This window comes from Mustela nigripes, chromosome 1 (genome assembly GCF_022355385.1).
Source record: "Mustela nigripes isolate SB6536 chromosome 1, MUSNIG.SB6536, whole genome shotgun sequence".
NCBI classification, from domain to species: Eukaryota; Metazoa; Chordata; class Mammalia; order Carnivora; family Mustelidae; genus Mustela; species Mustela nigripes.
The window spans coordinates 53,651,019-53,672,787 of NC_081557.1; the positions used below are offsets into that span (position 1 = coordinate 53,651,019).

Consider the following 21,769-nt stretch of genomic DNA (forward strand, 5'->3'; position numbering starts at 1 on the left):
CAATGCTGATGAAAGAAAAAAAAAACAAATAGAGAAGTGTACCATATTCATGGATTAGAAGACTCAACATAGTACATCTCACCAAACTGATACTCAGATTTGACATAATTTCTATCAAAATCTCAGCAAGAGTTTTTATAGATGTAGACAAAATTACAGGCAAAGAAAGAGCAACAGCTAAAACAATTTTGAAAAGGAAGATAAAGGGGGGTTGTTAATTCACTAGATTCCAAGAATTATTATATACCTTCAGTTCTCAAGATTATGTGGTGCTGGCAGAAGCACACACATAGAACAAAGGAAAAGAACCCAGAAACAGCCCCACACAAATATGCTCAACTGATTGCTGATGAAGATGAAAAAGCAATTCAGTGGAAGAAAGACAGTCTTTTCAATAAATAATGCTGAAGCAATTGGGAATCCATAAAAAGTGAATGGGCCTCAATTTAAATCTCACCTCTTATACAAGAACTAACTCAAAATGAATTATGGACTTAAATGTAAAACTATAAAACATTTAGGGGAAAAAAAAACTGTGAAGGAAATCAATCAGATCTAGAGCTAAGCAAGAGTTCTTAGACTTGACACCAAAAGCATAATCCATAAAAGGACAAGCTTATAAATTAGACTTCAATGAAATGTAACACTTTTGCTCTTCAAAAGCCTTTGTTAAGAGGACAAAAGACACATACAGTCTGACAGTAAAGGGATGTAAATGGAAGTGAGAAAAAAAGCCAGGATGTCATTACTTGTATCAGAGGAAAAAGACTTTAAAATAAAGACTGTAATAAGGGACAAAGTAGAGCATTTCATAATGATAAAGAGATCAATCCAAAAAGAAGATATGGCAATTGAAAATATCTATGCTCCCAACAGAGGAGCACCTAAACACATAAAGCAATCTGTAACAGACATAAAGAGAGAAACTGACAATAACACAATAACGGTAGGGGACTTTAACATCCGACTTCATCAATAAATAGATCAGGTAGAGAGAAAATCAATACAGAAACAATGCCTTTGAATGACACATTAGCCTGGAAGGACTTAAAAGATAGCAGAATATTCTATCAAAAAAAAAAAAAACAGAATACACATTCTTTTCAAATGCACATGAAACATTCTTGAGGAAAAATTGCATGACAGGCAACAAAAAAAGTCTCAGTAAATTTAAGAAGATTGAAATCATATCAAGTATCTTTTCTGACCAAAACAGCAGGAAACTAGACATCAACTACAATAAAAAACAAAATAGGGGCACTTGGGTGGCTCGCTTCATGAAGTGTCTGACTCTTTATTTCAGTTCAGGTCTTAATATCAGGGTGTTGAGTTTGGGGCCTGAACTGGAATCTGGAGTGGAATCTACTTAAAAACAAAAAACAAAAAAAAACTAGAGGGGCACCTGGGTGGCTCAGTCAGTTAATCATCTTTCTTCAGCTCAGGTCATGACCCCAGGGTCCTGGGATCAAGCCCCACATTGGGCTCCCTGCTTAGGGAGCCTGCTTCTCCCTCACCTTCAGCCTACTTGTGCGCTCTCTCTCTGTCAAATAAATAAACAAATAGAATCTAAATAAATAAATAAAATATTAATCTGTTAAAAAACACATAAAAACCCCCCAAAACTAGAAAAATCACAAACATATGGAGGCTAAACAACATGCTACTATATAACCAATGAATTAACCAAGAGATAAAAAATAAAAATAAAAAAAACACACAGAGACAGACAAAAATGAAAACACAATGGTCCAAGATCTTTGGGATATGATGAAAGCCGTCCTAAGAGGGAAGCTTATAGCGATACAGGTCTACTTCAAGAAACAAGAAAAATCTTAAATAAATGATCTAACTTTACACTTAAGGGAACTAGAAAAAGAAGAACAAACAAAGCCCAAGGTTAGTAAATGGAAGGAAATAATAAAGATCACAGCAGAGATAACTGAAGTCAAAACTAAAAAAAAGTAGGAAATATCAATGAAATCAAAAGTTGGTTCTTTGAAAAGATAAAGGAAACTGCTAAACTTTTAGTTAGACTCACCAAGAAAAAGAAAAAAAAAAAGAGAGGACTCAAATAAAACCAGAAATGAAGGAGAAGAAATTACAACCAGTACCAGACAGTACCATAAAGATTATAAGAGACTACTATAGAAAATTACATGCCAACAAACTGATAACCTGTGACCTACAAGAAATAAATTCCTAGAAACACACAATCTCCAAAACTAAATTAAGAAGAAACAGAAAATTAGAATAGCTCAATTATTAGTAACAAAAGTGAACTGGTAATAATAAAAAGACAACTCCCAACAAATTAATAATCCAAGCCAAAATGGCTTAATATATGAATTCTACCAAATATTAAAGAATAATAAATACTTATTTGTCTCAAACTATTCCAAAAAACAGAAGAGATAGGAAAGCTTCCAAATTCTTTATATAAGACCAGCATTACCCTGATACTAAAACCAGAAAAAGATATATAAAATAAAACAAAACTATAAGCCAATATCACAGATGAACATAAATCTAAAAATCCTCAACAAAATATCAACACACCCAATTCAACAATGCATTAAAAGGATCATTCATGCTTTTCCTATAGGAGCCACAGGGTTGAGAGGAGCATGGCCCTCTCCTCTCCCTGCAACAGTGTGTGCTCCTCCACTGACATCAGTGTACTGTGAAAAGGGGGAGTCATCAGGCAAAAATTTTAACTTTGCTTGCTGTGTTCAAATCTCCCATTTGACCTGATATTGTGAACTTTGTTCACAACAACTTGTATAGAAACAAAAATAGCCATATGCTGTAAGTGAATTCAAACCAGTGCTGAATCTTAGGGTACTGGTAGAGCTGTGGTTCAAATTCCCAGAGTTCGAGGTGGTGACACTTACCATTCTGGCCAGAGTGCTTTTGGAAATATGTGTCACATGTATGGACCAATGCAAACCTGGTGCTGTTGGCACTCCAGAGTGAACACAACACAGAAGTGATATGCCATTGGCTCTGCCTGGGCTGCCTCAGCTTTACCAGTGCTGGTCATGTCTAAAAGTCATGATATTGCCAAAGTTCCTGAACTTCTTTTGATAGCTGAAGATAAAGTTAAAGACTGCAAGAAGACCTAGGAGGCTGTTTTACTTCATAAGAAAATTAAAGCTTGGAATTGCATGAAAAAGGTCTATGCCTCTCAGTGAATGAGAGCTGGCAAAGGCAAAATAAGAAAGTCATTGTATTCAGCACAGGGGACTCTACAACATTTATAATGAGGACACGGAGTCATCAAGGCCTTCGGAAACATTCCCGAATTACTTTACTTAATGTAACCAAACTGAAAATTTTTAAATTTGCTCCTGATGGGCATGTGTCACATTTCTGCAAATTAGATGATCTGCAAATATGTCACTTGGCATAAGCCTGCCTCCCTTCAAAAGTAACTACAACCTTCCAATGCATAAGATGCTTAATACAGACCTTAGCAGAATCTTGAAAAACCCAGAGATCCAAAGAGCCCTCCAAGCACTGTGCAAGAAGATTCCACAGAGTCCTGAAGAAGAAACCACCGAAAAACCTGAGAATCATGTTGAAGCTCCATTTACAATTGCACAAAAAAAAAAAAAAAAATAGATAGGAATAAATTTAACCAAGGAGACAAATGACCTATACTCTGAAAACTATTAGAAGGTAATGGAAGAAATTGAAGATGATACAAACAAATGAAAACCTATATGCAAAGTCCATGTGCCAGAACACCATTCTTTGCCAGGCCAAGAATCACAGACTCCGGATGGATAAGGCAAATTAGAAGCTAAAGCATAGGAGAAGGGGTTTCCAGGCCAGAAGACTGTGGTAGGGAAGAAAGGAAAGAAGGCTTTTGGTGCTAAGAAGCAGAAGAAACCCTTGGTGGGAAAAAAAAACCCACTGCATAAAAAGCTAAATTTGTTTATTTCATAAAAGTCAAATCATTTTGGACAGCAAATTTTGAATAAAGATCTGATCAAAGGCAGTGAGAAAAAAAAAAAAAAAAAAGGATCATTCACCACAATCAAGTGGGATTTATTCCGGGGATGCATGGATGGTTCAATATCCACAAATCAATCAATGTGATATATCACATTAACAAAATGAAGGATAAAAACCATATAATCATATCAATAGATGCAGAAAAGGCACCTAATAAAATTCAATACCCATTCATGATAAAAACTCTCAACAAAGTTGGTTTAGAGGGAACATAGGGCCACATAATAAAAGCCATAGATGAAAAACCCACATCTAACATCACACTCAATGGTGAAAAAGTAAATGCTTTTCCTTTAAGATTAGGAAAAAGACACAGATATCCACCCTTGTCACTTTTATTTAATATAGCACTGGAAGTCCTAGTTAGCAGCATGCAGGAAGAAAAATAAAAGGCATCCAAATTGGTAAGGAAGAAGTAAAACTTTCACTATTTGAAGATGACATGATACTACACATAGAAAACCCTAAAGAATTTACCAAAATATTATTAGAATTGATAACTGAATTTAGTAAAGTTGCAGGATGCAAATTTAATATACAGGAATCTGTTGTGTTTCTATGCACAAATAATGAACTAGCAGAAAGAGAAACTAAGAAACAACCCCATTTACAATTGCACCAAAAAAAAAAAAAATAGATAGGAATAAATTTAACCAAGGAGACAAATGACCTATACTCTGAAAACTATTAGAAGGTAATGGAAGAAACTGACGATGATACAAACAAATGAAAAGCTATATCATATTCATGAACTGGAAAAATTATTAGTGTTAAAATGTTCATACTATGCAAAGCAAATGACAGATTCAATGCAGTCCCTATCAAATACCAAAAGGATTTTTCACAAAATTAGAACAAATAATACTAAAATTTAGATGTTACCACAAAAGACCCTGAAGAGTCAAAGTAATCCTGAGAAAGAACAAAGTTGGAGGCATCACAATCTCAGATATCAAGATATACTACAAAGCTATATTAATCAAAACAGTATGGTACTGGCACAAAAATAAACACAAAGATCAATCGAATAGGATAGGGAGGGCCCCCCCCCAAATACTCATGCTTAAAAGGTCAATTAATCTATGACAAAGTGAGCAAGAATATACAATGGAGAAAAGACATTCTCATCAATGGTGTTGGGAGAACTGGACAGCTACCTGCGAAAGAATGAAAGTTCTTAAACCAAAACCACACACAAAAATTAACTCAAAATGGGTTAAAGACCTAAATATGAGACCTGAAACCATAAAACTCCCAAATGAAAACATAGGCAATAGTCTTTTGAACATCAGCTTCAGCAATAAATTTATGGATATTTTTCCTCAGACAAGGGAAACAAAAGCAAAAATAAACAAGTGGGACTATACCAAAATAAAAAGTTTTTGCACAGTTAAGAAAACCACCAACAAAACAAAAAAGCAACCTACTGGGTGGGAGAAGATATTTGCAAATGATTTATCTGATAAAGGGTTATATAAAAAGTATATAAAGAACTTACACAACTTAATGGCAAAAAATAAAAAACTGAATTATAGAATGGGCAGAGGACTTGAGTAGACATCCCAAAGAAGACATACAGATGGCTAACAGACAAATGAAAAGATGCTCAATATCACTCATCATCAGGAAAATGCAAATCAAAACCACAATAAGCCTCACACCAATCAGAATGGCTATTATTAAAAAGAAATAACAAGCATTGGTGAGGATGCAGAGAAAAGGAAACACTTGTGCACAAGGGTTGGTGAAATGCAAATGAATCCTTGTGCACAAAGGTTGGTGAAGATGTAAATTGGTGCAATCACTGTGGAAAACAATATGGCAATTACTCAAAAACTTAAAAACAGAAATACCATATGATCTGGTAATTCCACTCCTGGGTATTTATACCTCCCCACTAATCCCTAAAACACTTATCCCTAAAAATCCCTAAAAACACTTATTCAAAAAGATATATGCACTTTTTTAAAAATGATTTTTATTTATTTGACAGACAGACCACAAGTAGGCAGAGAAGCAGGCAGAGAGAGAGAGGAGGAAGGAGGCTCCCCACTGAGCAGAGAGCCCGATGTGGGGCTCGATCCCAGGACCTGAGCTGAAGGCAGAGGCTTTAACCCACTGAGCCACCCAGGTGCCCCAGATATATGCACTTCTATAGTCATTTCAGCATTATTTACAATAGCCAAGATATGGAAACAATTCAAATGTCTATCCACAGATGAATGAATAAGAAGATGTGGTATACACACCCACAGACACCTCCCCCTGCCCCATGGATGTCACTTACCCATTAAAAGAGTGAGATCTTGCCATTTGTGACAACATGTATGGACCTAGATGGTATTATGCTAAGTGAAATAAGTTAGTCAGAGAAAGACAAACACCATATGATTTAACTTATTGGTGGAATCTAAAAATCAAAACAAGCAAACAACAGCAACAAACCAGAAACAGATTCATAAATGTAGAGAAAAAACTGGTAGTTGCTAGAGGGGAGGGGACTGGGGAGAATGTGTGAAATAGGTGAAGGGAATAAAGAGGTATAAACTCCCAGTCATAAAATAAGTCACAGAGATGAAAATATAGTATAGGGAATATAGTCAATAATACTGTAATAATGTTGTATGATGACAGATGGTAACACTATCATGATGAACGCTGCAGTGTATAGAACTGTCAAATCACTATGTTGTGCACCTCAAACTAATAACATTATGTATCAAGTATACTTAAATAATAAAAATTTTTAAAAGGTAAAAAGACAAGCTGTAGAGTGGGATAAAGTATTTGCAAACCACATATTCAACAAAGAATAATGTTTAGAACATATAAAGAACTCTCAAGACTTAACAGTTAAAAGAGGGAAATAATCTAATTAAGACAAGGGCAAAAGACATGAAAAGACATTTCAGTGAAGAGAATATACAGATGGCAAATAAGCACACCCAAAGATACTCAATAGCTTTAACCATTCTGGAAACACAACTAAAACACACTGAGGTATCATCCCAGACTTATCAGAATGGTTAAAATAAAACATTGTAACAACACAAAATGCTGGCGATGAGGCAGAGAAAATGGGTCACTCGCTCAAACATTGTTGGTAATAATCTAAAATGATATAGCCACCCTGGAAAACAATTTGGCCTTTTTTGTTATTTTTGTTGTTCATTTTGGTTTTTTTTTGGGAGGGGGGCTCTCTTGACCCACTGCTCAATCTTATGACCTTGAGTCGATCAAGAGTTGAAATCCAGAGTCGATGTTTAACTGACTGAGCCACCCAGGTACCCCAACTTTGGCCATTTCTTAAAAACATGCAACTACTATATACCTCAGCAATTGCTCTCCTGGTATTTATTCCAGATAAATAAAGATTTCTTTCATACAAAGACTTGTACAGGAATGTTTAAATTTTATTTGTCATAGCTCCAAATTGGAGCAATCTGAGAGTCCTTCAGTGGGTGAATGGCTAAGTAAACTGTGATATATCTCTATCATAGAATACTACACAGCAATTAAAAAAAAAGTACTGACACACGCAAAATCTTGAATGCATCTCGAGAGAGTTATGCTAAGACAACAAAGCCAATCCCCAAAAGACTACATACTGCACAACTGCACTAACCTACCATTCTTGAAATGGCAAAATTTGGGCGCCTGGGTGGCTCAGTGGGTTAAGCCGCTGCCTTCAGCTCAGGTCATGATCTCAGGGTCCTGGGATCGAGTCCCGCATCGGGCTCTCTGCTCAGCAGGGAGCCTGCTTCCTCCTCTCTCTCTCTGCCTGCCTCTGATCTCTCTCTGTCAAATAAATAAATAAAATCTTTAAAAAAAAAAAAAGAAATGGCAAAATTTAGGAACAGACAGATTAATGGTTGTCAGTAGTTAAGGAGGGGCTTAGAGTGGGACAGATGTGAGTATGGCTGTATGAGAGATTCTTATGGTGATGAAAGTGTTCTGGATCTTGACCATATCAATACCAACATTCTTGTTGTAATATAGTTTTAGAAGATGTTACCACTGCGGGGACACTATAGAGGGTATATAGGCTGTCTGTATTATTTTTACAACTACCTATGAAACTAAAGTCAACTCAAAATAAAGTTTAAGAGGAAACTGCTCCATAAGAGAATTAAAATGTTCATAGATTATTGGGGGGGGGGTTGCCTGGGTGGTGCAGTCAGTTGTTTAAGGGTCCCACTCTTGGTTTCAGCTCAGGTCATGATCTCAGGACCATGGGACTGGTCCATGGTCCCATGGTCCCCAGGTCAGGCTCTGCACTCAGTGCAAAGTCTGCCTGAGATTCTCTCTCCCTCTCCCTCTGCTCTTTCCACTTGTGTTCGCTCTCTAAAATAAATAAAATCTTAAAAAAAAAAAAGGATGTTCATAGATAGGAAATGTATTTGAACAAACCATAAGGAGGAAATGACTGTTTCTCAGAGAAGAAAAATAAACATCATGGAGAGAAAGGTTGTTAATAGCTGGCTGATAACTATGACCAGATCCAGCTGTCCTCAGTCTTTCCCACTCGGGGATGGGGAGAGGACCTTAGGAAATCACAGTGTGAAAATAGGAATGAACTTCAGAGTTCAGCCTTCTGAGCAGCAGGACACAAAATGGAGTAGACAAAAAGTCACTGGTATTTCTCAACCTTCCCAACTACATACCAGCTCTAGGGATTCTTGTACTGTAAAAACAAGGCAAGATTCTTGGCCATGGAGAATACAAGTTCCCAGGTAGACAATAAAAATATACACAAGATGCCAGCTATCTTCTCTTGCTTTTCTGTGTAATAGCCGGTCTCCAAGATAGACCCCAGTGAGTCTCACTTCCTAGTACAGCCTTATGTGGTCCCCCTCCCATGCTGAATAAGGAAGGATGACCAACAGGATATTACATAAATGATAGTGTATAACTTTGAAGGCTAAGTAGTTAAAGATAGGGCAGCTTCTTTCCTGTTCTCCTTTGGAATTAGCTGTCATGTTGTAAGGACACTCAAGCAGTACTGAGGAGGAGGGTCCTTGGTGAGGAACTTTGGCCTCCTGCCAGCCATGTGAATGGGCCCTTCTTAAAAGCACATACTTTAGCTCCAGTCAAGTCTTCATATGCCTGTAGCTGTAGGCAACTTTCTGACTACAATTTCATGACAGAGCTTGAGCCAAATCCACCAAAAGTCAAAGTCTCCAGAATTCCTGACCCAGAGAAACCATAAGAAATATTAAATACTTATTGTTGCTTTAAACCAATAAGTTTTAAACCATTTGTTATGCTACAGTAAATAATGAATACATGCTAGTTTCCATTTTCAGGGCTAGGTGGGTATAACAAAGGTAACCACTGAGAGGAAGGCTATTTAGAAGACTAAAAGAGAGCCTAATAGGCAAATGCAACAGAAGAAACGGACCCATACATACTCCATCACTAGATTTATGAAAAAAAGGTGATACTGCTATAGAGAAAAAAATGATTTTTTAAAAAAATGGTGACAGGTCATTTGATAACTACAGGGAAAGATTCTTTTTTTTTTTTTTTTAAGATTTTTATTTATTTATTTGACAGAGAGAGCAAGATAGCACAAGCAGGAGGAGCAGAAGAGGGAAAGGGAGAAGCAGGCTCCCCACTGAGCAGGGAGCCTGATGTAGGGCTTGATCCCAGGATCCTGGGATCCTGAACTGAGCCCAAGGCCATCGCTTAACCAACTGAGCCACCCAGGTGCCCTAGGGAAAGATTCTTTATCCTTATTTCACGCCATAAGTAAAAACTAATTTCAGACCATTAAAAACCCAAATGTGTGAAAGATACAGGAATAAAGCATTTAGAGGAAAATGTCTTCATGAGTTTGGGGTAGGCAAAGTTTTCTTGAGTACTCAAAAGTTACTAATACTAGAGAAAAAGTAATCAATGGTACTACATTAAATGTAGTGTCTGGTCCCACCAAGGGGATGAAATGCCAAGTAAGGGAAGACACTTACAGTACATATACCCAATGAAGAGCTTATACTCAGGGTGTGTGTGTGTGTGGAAATTATATATATATATATATATATATATATATATATATAATTGTACTGTATACATATACTGTATACATAATTTATATATATATATAAAATCTCCAACCTCCTATATATTAGCAAGAGAAAGACCACTTGATAGAAAAATTGGCAAATGATCTGAATAGCCACTATACACAAGACTTCTAAAAGGCAATAAGCATATAAAAAGATCTTGATTTCATTAGTCATTCACAAAATGCAAATTAACACCAGGACACAACTACCAGAATGGTTATAACAAGGACTGATAATCATAAGCACTGGGAAGAATATGGAGAAATAGAAACTCTCATACATTTTGGCAAGAGTGTAAATTGGTAGAAACATGTTGGGAAACTATGGCAGTATCTACTAAAGCTGAACATACACCCCAGGACCCCGCAAACTATATGGTACCAAACTACAGGTACCATATCATGCTTGCTTTTCTATTTTAAGTTCTTAATGTGTACAGTCTGGGTTCTTGTCATAGTTTCCTAACCAGTTGTCCTAATTAAATACTTACCAATACATTCCGTTTAATCTTCCAGTTCAATCAGAGCAAAATTCTGATCATGTTACTGCTTCCACTCTCCAAAATTTTCATGACTCTCCATCATCTGCACAGCAAAGTCCAATTTCTATGGCTTATGGGTTTTTTTTTTTAATTTCTTTTCAGCGTAACAAAATTCATTGTTTTTGCACCACACCTAGTGCTCCATGCAATATGTGCCCTCCTTAATACCCGCCACCTGGCTCCCCCAACCTCCCACCCTCCGCCCCTTCAAAACCCTTGATTGTTTTTCAGAGCCCATAGTCGCTCATGGTTCACCTCCCCTTCCAATTTCCCTCAACTCCCTTCTCCTCTCCATCTCCCCATGTCCTCCATGTTATTTGTTATGCTCCACAAATAAGTGAAACCATATGATAATTGACTCTCTCTGCTTGACTTATTTCACTCAGAATAATCTCTTCCAGTTCCATCCATGTTGCTATAAAAGTTGGGTATTCATCCTTTCTGATGGAGGCATAATACTCCATAGTGTATATGGACCACATCTTCCTTATCCATTCGTCTGGTGAAGGGCATCTTGGTTCTTTCCACAGTTTGGCGACTGTGGCCATTGCTGCTATAAACATTGGGGTACAGATGGCCCTTCTTTTCACTGTATCTGTATCTTTGGGGTAAATACCCAATAGTGCAATTGCAGAGTCATAGGGAAGATCTATTTTTAATTTCTTAAGGAATCTCCATACTGTTCTCCAAAGTGGCTGCACCAACTTGCAGCCTATGGACTTTTTTAATTAAAAATTTTAAAATTTATTTTCAATGTGGTAAAATATGCTGAACATAAAATTTACCATTTTAACTACTCCAAGTGTGGCATCAAGTACATTCACAGTGTTGGAGAGCCATCAACCTCATCCTTCCCCAGAACTCTTTCATCTTCCCCAACTGAAATTCTGGGTCCATTAAACATTAACTCTCTATTCCCCATTCTATCAGTTCCTAAAAACCACCACTAAACTCTCTGTCTCTATGAATTTAACTACTCATATAGGTGGAATCATATAATATTTGCCCTTTGTGGCTGGCTTATTTCACTAGCATGAAGTCTTGAATGTTAATCCATGTTGTAGCATGTGTCAGAACTTCCTTCCCTTTTAAGGCTGAATAATATTCTGTCGTGGGCATATATCACATTGCGTTTATCCATTCCATCTGCTGATGCACTCTTGGGTTCTGGGGCTCAGTTTTGGGGCCTTTACAATTTAGCTCAAATCTACTTTTCCATCTCATGTCTACTGCTTTATTTATACTTCATTATATACACACACATACATTTATATATCTACGCACACGCTGTAACTGCTCAGACCAAGTTGAATGTTCACTGTTTCCTAAACATACTTTTCTACCTCCACACTCCCAATTTCCTCTGATCTGAAAAGCCTCCCAATCTTCCTTCTTTTCTAAATTCTCCAAAGTTTTGCTTATATTCAGTGCTACCAAAAATGTTACCATTTTTAATCATCCTTCACCCAAAGTTCCAACATCTAGAGCTCTTTCAGAAGAGAGGATCTGGTCTTTCTCTTCCCCAGATCCTCACACAAGGCCTTCCTTTGGTGCATAAGTACTCTTATTTATAGAGTTACACAAAATAGCTAAATTTCATTAAAACACAAGTATACATATTTAGGCTTGAACATCTCATCATGAAACTGTTTTTTCCCATTTTCAATAATAAACTATAGTAAGTCACTTAAAAATGTCAAGTAGACAATATGAAGATTTAAAGGATATCCCATTCTGGGCGCCTGGGTGGCTCAGTGGGTTAAGCCACTGCCTTCGGCTCAGGTCATGATCTCAGGGTCCTGGGATCAAGTCCCACATCGGGCTCTCTGCTCAGCAGGGAGCCTGCTTCCTCCTCTCTCTCTCTGCCTGCCTCTCTGCCTACTTGTGGTCTCTCTCTGTCAAATAAATAAATAAATAAAATCTTTTAAAAAAATAAAAATAAAGGATATCCCATTCTGCCTAATTCCTGGTATAACGCAGCCAGGCAGAAGAAACACTATTAATTTAAATCAATGAAAACTCAAAGAAAGTGTCACAAATACAGAGAAATGAGGAGAGCAGAATGAAGGAGATGCTGCAGAGTGGAAAGAGAAAAGCTTCAGATCAGAGGGAAAATACCCAAATTACAGTACTAGTTCTTGCTCTACACACTTGCACAAATTTTTAAAACTTTCCTAAGCCTCAATAACCACATATACAAAATGGGTAAAATACAAAACTAATATTAGTACATAGAATAATAAGTTTAAAAATCTATTGTAAAAAAATAAGTTTCAAAAAAAATTTTTTAAATACTTAAATAAGTAAGTTAAAAAAATCTTGCCACAATAGGGGCAAGTACATAGATCTTGAGTCTAAAGCAGTCCAAGGAGACTCCAAGATCATGAAATGGGCAAGAGAGTTCTCACTATAGAAGATCCCCACATTTCCCACTCACTATTCTTCCTACCTGGTCTTCATTAAGAAGCCAGCATTGTTTTCCTTCTTTATGCCCTGTATCACACATCAGTGATTCCTCTATGTTCTGCCTTTTTTGGTCAAAGGTATGATTATTCTTCCAGTGTCTCAGGCTCAAAATCATCTAGTTTCACTCAGTTCTTCCTGCTACTTCACTGCTTATGCCAAATCAACAAGCTCCTTTTACAGTATTCAGGAAAACAAGCACAAATTCTGCTCAGTGTTTTGAAGGATAGAGAGAAGAGGCAAGATATAACCACTCCTTTCAAGTAATTTATGAGTTTGCAATGTTGCAGGAACAAAAGACATGAACACATGTCCCCAAAATAAAAGGCAAATTTTGCGGGCATCTCTCTCGCTCCACTGATTGAGTAAGCAACACCGGATCTCAGAGTTCAAAGTCTACATTGGGTGTGGAGCCTACTTAATTTAAAAAAAAAAAAAGCAAATTTTTATAAGTAACATAAAAAGAGACATAATATATTGTTAGGCCACTGAATCAGGGAAATCAAACTGGGAAGGGGGCAGGGAGAGAGAATGAGAAATATGAATGAATATGAACAATGAAGATACTGTTTTTGATATATGGTTTTGATATATGGTTTGTGAAGGGAGGAGAAATCGACATTTCATATAGAGTACACACTATGACCAAGGCCTGGGGGTTGGAAAATGTAAGATAAGTTCACAGAATATGGAATAATCTCTTTTAAACGTGCAAAAGGAGAAAAGGAAGAGCTTGGTCATTCTGGAAAGCCTTGAACACCACCCTAAGAAATTTTGCTTTTCTTTTATTGGTAATGGGGAGCCACTGAAGAGTACAGATCAGCAGAGACAGGACGGTTGTTGCCCTGCCATTATCTGGCAGAATGATGACAACAAACCAGAGAAAGGAAAAAGAAGAGGCCGATAAAATTATTTAGAAAGCTGTTGCAGTGATCTGTAATCGTGAGAGAAGATGGCCAAGAGACAGCAAGGAAAAGACAATATAAATCACTTTATTCAACAACAGGGCTTAAAGAAGTATATGGTAGACAGGCCTACTCTCAAGAAAGAACCTTCCATTTGTGTCTGTGATGAAGAGGCCACCACCACCTTCTCTGATGAAACAGAAATGACTGTTTTCCTTTTGTACCCAAATCCTGGCAAAAAAAAAAACCCCAAACCATTTCACAACCATCCCAACCACAGACATGGACTGTGGGTACACAGGACCTGGAAATTGCATCACTCCCTGTGGCTGAGCAGAGTGCATGTTCTCCGGGAACCTGTCTCTGTTCTTTACATTAGATTCCAAAGTAGCATGTAGAATGAGGCATAACATCTTCCTATTGCTCTTGGCACCTAGAAAACCCTGGGGGGCTCAGTTTAGCTTTACACTGGTCATTATGCACCAGATGTGTTCAGTTCTGGCAGGGATGAGGGGACTTGAAATCCTATAGTACTAGGATTCAGTGAGGTTCTGCCGGGAGTCGTGATTGTAGCGTTCTAAGATGTAAGGGGGCGACACATGGAAGAGCAATTTGCTTTATTTTGGGTGATCCCACATACTAAAATTGAACTAGTGCCAACAGGCACATACTACAGAAAAGCAGATTTTGGCTCCATGTAAGTAAGAAAGAATTTTCTGAAAGAATGGTCCACGGCAGGGCCCTTGGAAACTGGAGAACTACTTAGCACTGGAGACACTAGAGGAGATGGCCCAGGCCATGGGTCAGCAAACTTGTTCTGAAAGTGCAGAGAGTAAATATTTTAGGCTTTTCAGGCTATACACTCTGTCACAACTACTCAAATCCATAATGGCAGGAAAGAAGCCATAGATAATTTATAAGCACATGAGAATGGCTGTGTTTAAAACTATGTAGGAAAAGAGAGGTATTGGGCAAGATCTGTTGGCTGACCTTTGGCTTAGCTATGGGTGGGGAGGGAGACTGAAAGGGCATTCAAGCAGCAGATCAGTAGACAGACAAGGGGCGATGGCCTCTTCCAATTTTGAGTCTTATGTATTTTAAACCAAGAAAATCTAATACAGTAACACATCATTTGATCAGATAATTCCCAGTTTGATTTAAAATAGAGGGATGTGTGCTTCTTCATAACCTACTATTAATTAGAACCCCCTTGTACTTTCGGCCTGAACAGTTGAAAATATTTCTGAAACTCCAGAATCTTCTGCCCTGCCTTAGGTATTATACCAAAGATAACAGAACTTTTCTTTGATGACTAAGGACTTAGAGCCTCATATCATCTTTCTAGATACCAAATCTCACATGCCTTGTGGTTAAAATTGTAGAAAGGTCAAGACATTTCTTGGAAGAGGGTTTTGTGTAACTCCTAGAAATGGGTGTGTCCTTTGAACTTCCCTCTTTCAGATGAAGGCAAAGCCAAAAACGGCCAATAAACCAGGAGAATCCTGTCAAGTGAAGATTATAGTTAGTTATAACATAACCTCAGAATCTGAGGTTACTGGATGGTATCAACAGACTAACCTTGTTAGTCAGGGGTATTAAAAACACAGTATCTAGGGCACCTGGGTGGCTCAGTGGGTTAAGCCTCTGCCTTCGGCTCAGGTCATGATCTCAGAGTTCTGGGATCGAGCCCCACATAGGGCTCCCTGCTCAGCGGGGAACCTGCTTCCCCCTCTCTCTCTGCTTGCCTCTCTGACTACTTGTGATCACGATCTCTCTCTCTCTCTCTGTCAAATAAATAAATAAAATTTTGAAAACAACAACAACAACAACAACAATACAATACCTGCATCTTCAAAAGTTCTTTACTTTATTGGTAAAAAAAAAAATTCATCAGTGCCTCAAATGCCTACATACACATGCTCACATTCCCCTTTCTCTTAGTGAAACTCCAGTTCCAACAATCACAAAGACAGGGAAGAATTTGACTTGACTTGTGAGTACGTGAGGCACAGCCATATCCCAATACACTGCAGCATGAAGTACACTAGGCCAATCTTATATCCCATAACAGTTAAGAACAAACAATAAGAGAGTCCAGCTGACCACGTAACAGTCACATATTTCTGGTGGAACACTTCCTGAGTGAGGAAGGGCTTCTTGCTATTCTCATTCTAGGAATTCTTCAACTACTCTTGACCACAGTGACTTTATACCCTGAGGGAGGGAAAAAAAAATGGCACTTGCTGAGCTCCTGCTACGTATCATGTGCTTTCTTTCCATTATCACATTTTAATCCAAACCAATGCTGCAAGGCAAATATGATCCATTTAAAAAATATTTTATTTATTTGACACAGAGAGAGAGAGAGAGAGAAAAAACACATCAATGGGGAGTAACCGGCAGGGGGAGAGAAGAAAAAGGCTTGCCCATTGGGGCTCAATGCAGAACTCCATCCCAGGACCCTGGGATCATGACTTGAGCCAAAGACAGCCACCTAATGACTGAGCCACCCAGCGTCCCTATGATTCCATTTTTACAGATGAGAAAAACGAGTTTCATCGAGGCTAAACAATTGGCAGAGATCTCAACTCCAGATCTTCTGGCAGGTCAGAGCTAGGGTCCAGAAAGAAACTGAGAAATTAATACAAATACATGCTGACTACACTTTGAGACACACTGGCCAGAGCATCCATGAATGGTCAAGTTCACAGTTGGTAATAGCAATCCAGGAATTAGAATGCAGGTGTGAGCTCCTAGTCCAGAATTATTTCCACTTCTCAAATTCAAATACCCTAGGAAAGGGCAGCATAATCACATGCTCTTGACTCATTCATCTGAGTAATAAAGTTTTCTTCTGATTCCAATGAAACTTCTTTGTTCCTAGGGGAGAGAATAAACCTTATCTCACTAGAAGACTATTACATTGTGAGGTCAGGGAGCTTTTGTACCACCAGCATTTAGCAAAGTATTTGGTACACATTATGTACTTTAGAACTATTCAATGAAAAAATATATTTTAAAAAATTTCTTTGTTCCCCTTTGGTAAAAAAAACAAACAAAACCGTTTAGTCAGATGACCTGCTAATATAATACTTCCAGGATTCTAACTGTCTCTATCCTGGGTGAGATAGCACACAGAAACCATAAACACAAAAGATTACTTCTATGTGATCTTTTATGTGAAACTGACTCCAACCCTAGGCTTCCGGGGTAGAAATCATGGGATCCCAGACTAGGCCAGTTAATGCCTGGTTTGACAATGGGCACATGATTGAAGGCAGCTTACTCAAAGTGGGCTCTCTCTTTCACTGGACAGAAAGTTATAATGAAACAAGCCTGAAGTTGTAGTGACCACCAGCTGTTGAGTCTGAGGACAGCTAACCCAGACAGTGTTGAGTTAGAAAGATGGATCCTGACGCCATGTGAGTCCTAACCCAGGCTGATCCTGGAGCCAAGTTTCCCTTTTGACTTAGGTGACTTAAACTCTTTTCTCATTAAAGGCAACTTGAGGTCACTAATCAACACAGGTCTTAAACACGTATCCTATCCTGAGACCCAGAATTGTTTGCTACCACAAGAGTAACTCTGGGGTCCTGCCCACAGGCTCTTATCATATTCATTATTCAATCCACTTTCAGTGTCCTTTACTTCCCATTCCTTTCCCATTCCTTTTTGGTTCCCCCACCTCCTTCCAATTGTTCAACTGACATTTATCCAACCGGTAAGTACCATGTCCTTTAGGACCTAAGAATCTATGGTAAGGACACAGGTAACTCAGCCCTCTGAGTTACCCACCATTCCTGGGACAAGTCTGAGAAAGCAGGCACAAGCAAGCACTTGGGTTGGGTCTTAGAGGATGAGAGGAGTTTTTGCTATTTGAAGAAACAGTGCTGGTTCCTGCAATTCTACGGTCACAGTATTTTTGTTAATCGATACATAATCTTATTTCATTCATGTTTGTGTTTAAAGACTCCTTAGTTAATAAATCTTGTTGACTCATTAACCTTGAATTCAGACAACAGCAGTGTATCTCAAGTCTGAATGAAACTTATAAATGTGTCTGTTCTCTCCGAGAAGTAAGGCACAGAATGATTTTCCTGAGCTTTGGAAAGCACTCTAGTACTCTGCTTCGGGGCCTTTTTAAACAGCAAAACCACCAATAAAAAGCACAAAAATGTGACAAACATGGTATTAAACAGATGGAGAAAAGAACACTTGTTTACAGCAGGAGAGCTGAAGCAAGAGGACAGGGCATCACTTTGTGCTACTTTCGCTGGGAGTGTGTGTGTGAGGGACTGAACTTTTTCACCGTGCCACGCACGTGCGTGTCTGTGACTGGCCATGTGAGAAAGCACTGTGCATATTCTGCTTTGGGAGGGGGGGTGTCCATAAATCAATTTTAGCAAGTAGGTAAATTTCCAAATGCAGAATCTGACATCTGTGATTAGGAGGAATGACTATATATGGGAAAGCTTGGTGTGTTCAAATAATAAAGCTAAGTTTGGTAAAGCTGAAGGAAGGAGGATGAAAAACTGTGTGGAAAGGAAATCACTGAAAGGAAGGCTGGAAAAGTGGTCTGAGATGATTTTAAGAGCTTCACATGCTGAATTTTATGTTGTTGTTTTTCCTTTAGGTCAATCACTTGTTTTAAAGTTGTAGTTGACATTAGGATTAGTTTTGGTGTATAGCTCAATCATTCTTAATATCAAGTATTAATATAAAATTTAAAATTTGAGAATCCCCCCACAGAGCAAAATGACTTATAGTACTATTAGCTAATAAATAAAAACTATCAATTCATTAACTCAATTATTTTATTGATTACAGTGTCTACATTTTTTAAAAGTATGAATACTTAATAAATTCAGTGCATAGGGAATTGGATAAATGTACATGTTTTCAAGGACTTAGTCTACCATGAGAAAACCACTGTCATGTCCCCAGGTGAGCAGCCAAAGGCCCTGAGGAAAAATAAAGCTTGGCTCATGGGAGGACCCGATAAGGGGTTCATGGCTGAAGCATAGTGAGCAGAGTGGAAGGTAGCAAGAGGGAAAGGCAGTGACAAATGATGACGGTGCCTTGTAGGTCATTTAACGAAGTTTAAATTTTATCTTAAATAGAACAAGATCCCAAAAATCAGAGATAAATATATACATATTGATATATCAGCAACTGAAGAAACAAGCTCAAGAACAAGGTACTATGATCCTATTTATGGACACATATGTATGTGTATTACCACACATATATGTGTACACACAGTATACATATATGTACACACACACACACACACACACTCCAGTGTTTTGCAAATGCTTAGAAAAGCATTCCAAAATGGTACCAGTGGTTCCTTGTGGAGAAGACTGGGTATATAAGAGAAACGAGTAAGGGAACTTTCACATTTTCATCTACATAGGTTTTTTTTTTTTTTTTTAAATAGAACATGAGACCACTGAATGGCTTTACATTTTTTTTCATATTTATATTTCCTAAAGATCATTCTAGCTTGTGGCAAATGGAGTGAAGAGGGCAAACAGCATGAGCATGGAGGCCAGACAGAGAGGTGCTCAAGAAATAATAGCAATTTGGACCAGTGGCAAAGGACATATATATCCAAGATATATTTGAGAGGCTAAAATGACCAGCTTATCGGGGCGCCTGGGTGGCTCAGTGGGTTAAGCCACTGCCTTTGGCTCAGGTCATGATCCCAGGGTCCTGGGATCGAGCCCTGCCTGCATCAGGATCTCTGCTCAGCAGGGAGCCTGCTTCCTCCTCTCTCTGCCTGCCTCTCTGCCTACTTGTGATCTCTGTCTGTCAAATAAATAAATAAAATCTTAAAAAAAAAAATGACCAGCTTACCAATATGGGGGATACAGGAGGATGTGGCAGAAATGAGGGCTATGGGAGAAGAAAGAGTAAGGATAGACTCCCAAGATTTTCCACCTGAGCAAATAGTTGGGACTGTGTCATGGCTTATGGTGAGAACCACAGCCACATCTCTCTGACAAGCCTATCACAGTGCACTCTGTCCATTCTTTGCCTTGAATGCATCAAAAACAAAGGAGTAAAATGAATTTGACATGTATGAGAGAAAGAGGGTCACATCTGGGAAACCAAAGGGCCTTGTATGAGTGATTACATTGACTAAATTCTATGAGATTGATTCCCCAAAGACCAGGTCAATTTTTCCCCAAAGACCAGATCAATTTTTCTGCAGAGGACTCAGGGAATCCATTAGTGGAATTACCTCTTCCATTGACAAAACAACAAATGAGCTGTTGCCAACCTCTTGTGTTTTGGAGAAACAAAGGTCATTTCATTGAGGAACCTCCCTTTCATGTCCTTGAATGCTCTGATCCAAGTTGTATTTAAAGCTCTGAATTAAGTAAAGGTTACCAGAAAAAAACCAGGGCAAAGTTGGAGGAAAGATAGACAAATAATTCCCATCAATATAGTTAAACTGTTTCCTTTCTTCTAGGACAAAGGCTTCTCTCATTAGAATACCCCACTTCAAGTAATGGGAGAAGAGAAGACTGCTGGGTCTTCTATTGGCTTCCCTAAAGACCTGGTTTTATACTTTCTTAAAGACATACCTGACTGTGTGAGTTCCTTGCTTCAACAGCAGTATTCAAACCCTGAGTGTGTATCAGAATATCTGAGACACACATTCTAAAGCAGATATGCCCAGGTCCTAAGCCCAACAGAGACTGAGAGTCACTTGGTCTGGAGTGGGATCCAGGGATACTACAGAGTGTCCAAGAATCCCATTTAGAAAAACACATAACTACATTATTAACAATGGCTGATAAAATACGGTTACAATTTAGTGAACTGTACTGGAAGAATAAGCGGATTATGGAGATCTGGGCTGTATTTCCAGCTCTGGTCCATTAACTGGGCCTGTGAAGCCAGGCCTGAGGGAGAACACTACTGCTATGGTTCATAGTTTTGACATTCTGAGCCACAGGAAAAAACAAGGGGTTGGCAACATCAGGCAGATCTTCCTGCCCCATCGTACTAGACATACTCTCCTGAAGATTCTCAGACTATAGATATACATGAACTAGAGCAAAGGATCTAGTGCTTTCTGGAATTTGCCGGTCATAAGTGAATATTGTGAAAAGCTTTTCTAAGGTACAGATGAACATGGGGTTCTTCCGGAAGCTGGCTTTCTCTTCCCTAATCACACCACCCAATATAAATGCAGGGAAGTAATTCAAAGGATGGAAGGAGAAACTGAACCTAATTGTGGAGATTTACTCAGGTGATCAAATAAATACCCTGGCTGCCTCTTGGGAGCCCTAATGTACATCAGTCCTGCTGCCTGAAATATATGTATTTGAAACACATTCCCATACAGACACTATTCCATGGGCTCCATATGATCTATTTTAAAGGCTTTTGTTTTAAAGATTTATTTTCTTTGATGGGCACCTGGGTGGCTCAGTGGGTTAAGCCTCTGCCTTCGGCTCAGGTCATGATCTCAGGGTCCTGGGATCGAGTCCCGCATCGGGCTCTCTGCTCAGCAGGGGGCCTGCTTCCCTTCCTCTCTCTCTGCCTGCTTCTCTGCCTACTTGTGATCTCTGTCTGTCAAATAAATAAATAAAATCTTTAAAAAAAAAAGATTTATTTTCTTTGAGAGAGTGAGTGAGCATTCATACGAGTGGAGGGGTGGGCAGAAGGAAAGACGCTTCAAGCAGATTCCCGTTGACTGCAGAGCCTGACACGGGGCTCGATCTCATGACCCGTGAGATCATGACCTGAGCTGAAATCAA

The 21,769-nt window shown here is 38.5% G+C and overlaps 1 protein-coding gene and 1 pseudogene across 1 annotated transcript in view; one reads left to right on the forward strand and one right to left on the reverse strand.

Moving 5' to 3' along the window:
- GAB2 (GRB2 associated binding protein 2) overlaps positions 1-21,769 on the reverse strand; it is a 187,972-nt gene that overhangs the window by 59,449 nt on the left and 106,754 nt on the right. The gene's annotated exons all lie outside the window — the stretch shown is intronic.
- On the forward strand, positions 2,515-3,948 carry LOC132028503 (large ribosomal subunit protein uL4-like; annotated as a pseudogene).